We start from the raw sequence: 4,437 nt of genomic DNA, 5'->3' as shown, positions 1-4,437 counted from the left end.
TATTCCTTTCTATCTTATATTGTTTCTGTGTCCTGATTTTTTTCTTGCCAGGTCTCAAGAATTGTCTGCATTACACTAAATAACCAGAATATAACAGACAAAATTACTTACAAAACATGTCTTGTAAAACCAGTAAGGTCCTTTTCAAGGAAGAGAGGAAGGCCGTGGAGAACTGCTGTTCATCGCCCATTGATGTCAGATGTCTGTACAATTATTAAAAAAAAAAAATGTAATATCACTCAAAGCACAAGCACTCATCATAAAATACAATGAGAATTGTAGAATTTTCATATTCCATAGCCTCCATATTTTAATAAGTTTTTCGGCAGTTGAGCTCTCTTTTCACTCAATAAACAAGTAGAACTTCCACTTCCACTGCATGAGTTTAAGTCCCCAAAAAAGAGCACATAGAATATGACAAGAAAATGGTTATAATTAGTGCTGGGCATTGACGCACATTTAAAAACTATTTTAAATGAAGTTTCTACTCCAAATAATTTTCTGATTTATAAACATTTAAACGGTGGTTGTGATAAAAACTTGTTTTCATGAAATTTGTTCAAACATTAAATACTGAAAAACGGATTACATAAGACATGATAAATTTTATTAAGCTGTACTGTATCGCTCAACATACTTTATGATGCTTTCTCCCGTTTATTTCATGTTATAACTAGCAGTAAAGAGTAAGATCGATGTTTGTAATCTAGCTTGTAAGCCACTGGCTAGCTAGTACGCTAAATGACGGTTACAGTAATGCTCGTCAGTAAAAACTAATAAAATCTGTCTTTTCTTTTCCTCAAAAACGATAGCACACACTGTGGCAATATAGTTTATAAGTAGATCACCAAAAACTTACCTAATCTTGCGCTGAAAGTTCACATAACACAGTGTAATTAAGTAAATTCAACAAATTTGTAAAAATCTGTTATGTTTACTCGCTTTTCTTAAGTAGATTCAGTGATTACTTTTTACAGTGAATGACCAAAACCATCTTTCGGAAAATTGTATTGGAAATGTAATTAATTTTTTTATTTTGACTCAAGTCCCATTCGTTTACATGGAGAGGGCGGGGTTTATGACCTGTACTGCAGCCAGCCACCAGGGGGCGATCAAAGAGTCCGCAGCTTCACTTTTCAGGACGTGTGAGGCACACCCGCTCACTTCCACGGGCACGGTGTTTCGCGGCAGGCACCGCCAAAGATAAAAATATGTTATCTTTTTGTGAGCGGCAGCGGCAGCCACGTCGGTTTCAACCTATCAGTGAACAGATTACTAACAACCATGATCACATCAATAAGATTTTTTTTGCATTTCCAGCAAAGCCCTGCGCCTGGGATGCATTGTTTAGGCTCAATTAAACTTCTCAATATTCCTTTAAAATTATATTTCATTCAAATTTTTACTTCAATCATGACCTCACATGTAATTATGCTCTTTGGGCAAATCATCAAAAACAACTTCACTTGTGCCAAACGAAAAAAAAAAAAAAGGTAAATAATCACAACAATTAATGGCAGAATGACACAAACACAAATGTCCATTATGTTTTATTTAGTTTTTAGTAAATACAAAGGTGATGTTGACAATTGTAACTATGGCAACGTCGCTCCGAGACCGCAACGCGACCACCGCCTCAACTGCACAAAACTCTTCCACTACAAGAGAAAGCGGCAGCCGCGCGGCGATTCCACCACTTGCCGCGTCCCGTGTGAAAGGGCCTTTAGAGGCCGTTCACATATCATTACTTTTGCACGCTCAAGTTCATTATTTCAAATGTAGACGCGTGGCAGGTGCACTCATAATGGAAGCGACGCGCTCATTTTTTCCAGCGCTGCATCGAGATAAAAACATTTAAACTTTTCCACAATATCTCACCTTTTCCGGTTTGTCTGATTTGTCGTTGTGTTTTCTGACTTGTTCATTTGTTTTCGGATTTGTCGTTGTGTTTTCTGACTTGTTATTTTGTTTTCGAATTTGTCATTGTGTTTTCTGACTTGTTATAATGTTTTCTGAATTGTTGTTGTGCTTTCTGAATTGTTATTTTGTTTTTTAGACTTGCATTTGCCTTTGTAATCCAAAATGCGTTCTTGTCTTAGGACAACTTTGATAAACTTTTTTGATCCACTTCAAATGTTGACTACTATAGACTTCACGTAATGTACGCGTGCACTCTGTAGTGGTGTTTTGAATGATTTTTGCAAAATACTCGATAATGTCAAATCGCACATTGTTAAAACAACAATTACAATATTAATCGCAGACGATATATATCGCACACCCCTAATTGTTTGCACATGGTTATTTACATTAAAGGCAAAATAACTGAAATAATAAGGGCACAAATATAGATCTGGAACTTCTTTAAGTCTGTCTAAATATCATTTAGTAATTGTAATGTCTTCTGGTTCATATCCTTTCCTTAGGAAGGTGTGCTAAATTATATACGATCAGCAATAATGATAAGCCTAATACTCACAATAAAAATAATAAGGTCATATAGATCATAACACAGTTTCTGAGGGAAGAAATGGATTATCCTTCACCTGAAATGTTTGTCTTTTCACCCTGAAATGCGAGGCAAATGTTGGATCACAATACCGTTTCCGTTTAAAAAACGTTTTGCACCGTTTTTGTCGGGGCTGAACGCAGCCCTGGTGTAAAGGTATAACGGAAGTACAGATACACTGCTTTGCGGGAAAGCGGAAGTTAGCTGACGTCACTGTGAAAAGGGCCTATATAGGCCTATATATATCCGCTGAAGTAATGGCAGACGCATCGCGAATTAAATCTTTTTCCAATAATTATGTTTCATAACAATAATATGGTAGTAATAAAATGTTCGTTAATCACCCGTAGGTAGCGTATTCATTCTGATCTAAAATTAACGGTCGCCTGAGGGCGCTCTACGACCATTATCTTATCTGAGCTGAAAACACTGCTCGGGAGAGTTTCAAGATACTAAATACATAAAATTATGAACATGTATTAATGTGTGTTTATTTTTGTTCTCAGTATTTTAATAGTATGATTATTAACATAAAAGCATTACAGAACAAATTAATAATCTACCATCAATGAAACCACAAAGCTGACGTGGAGGTATGCATAATTACAATAAAGTAATTTTGGGTGTTATTGCTCTTAATATTATTTACATGTAATATAAAAGTACATATGTGACGAAGATGTTTTTGCAACAGCTCCAAGTCTCACGCTATACGTCACCGTCCAAATCCGTTCACATCATTTCGTTTACTCCTTTCTATTATAGTCCACTCAACTGCCATACACTATAGGGATTAGTGAGTGAGCGATTTCGGACACAGCTCTGGACTGGCATTCACTTACATTTCTTTATGTGGAATACTTAGTCGAAAGTCGTAAGGATGGGCCCTGTTTCGGACATTTGGACTGAGCACACATTATTTTCCACGAGTGAGCTGCGCTGTCTCAGAATGCCGTGTGGTAAGCAGCGGGAGTTTGAATGTATGAACCGCTGTGTTCTGTTTATGCTTGCTATGAGTTCAAACGGCCGCAAAATGAGTGCATTTTAAAGTGGACTAAATCGGAAGAGATTGTAAAAAAATGAGAAATGTTCTAATGGACTCTGTGGACTATTATGGTGTTGAATTTTTTTTTCTGCTGATTATGTGATGTAACTTGTGGTTTTTTAAAGGGGTCATATGATGCAATTAAAATTTTTCCTTTCTCTTTGAAGTGTTACAAGCTCTTGGTGCATAAAGAAGATCTGTAAAGTTGCAAAGACTAAAGTCTCAAATCCAAAGATGTTCTTTATAAAAGTTAAGAGTCAACCACGCCTACCTAAAATGGCTCGTTCTAACACGCCCCCACATGTCTACGTCACGATGTGGGAAGATTTGCTTAACGCCGCCCAAATGTTCACGCAAAGAAAGAAGGCGTAACTTTTATTCTCGCTGTAGTATTGTTGCTGCTGCCATGTCGTGAAGGCGCTGTGTGTTTCGTTGTGAAAGCGAAACTACTTTGTTTGGCCTTCCAAAAGAGGACGATAACCGCTTTGTCATGCCTAGAGCTGATCCGTGCTGGTCGCTAAGGAAATACATCAACTTCGCGCTGTGGATCGCCGGATCGGCTTTCACCGTGGATGAAGCGGAGTCCAGCCCTTCGTCTAATCCGCCGCCGCTCACTCTAGCCCGCAGGCCTCCGCTCACTCAAGGCCGCCGTGTGTGACGCTATGTTTCATTGTGGGTGCGATTTGCGAACCGATTTAACGGGTTCATTGAAAAGAATCAGTTCGTTCATGAATCAGACACCGTTTCTGCATCTCGGAGCATGTGATATATTATAAGGAGTAACGATACGTTTTATGAAATATAGCAAAGTAAAAAGTATGATCTTATGCTTTGGAATGTAGTGAAGTAAAAGTAAAAGTTACTCAAAATAAAACTACTCCAG

Source organism: Sinocyclocheilus anshuiensis, unplaced genomic scaffold (genome assembly GCF_001515605.1).
Source record: "Sinocyclocheilus anshuiensis isolate Anshui unplaced genomic scaffold, SAMN03320099.WGS_v1.1 scaffold1755, whole genome shotgun sequence".
Classification (NCBI taxonomy): Eukaryota; Metazoa; Chordata; class Actinopteri; order Cypriniformes; family Cyprinidae; genus Sinocyclocheilus; species Sinocyclocheilus anshuiensis.
Note: the sequence above shows the minus strand (reverse complement) of the source record.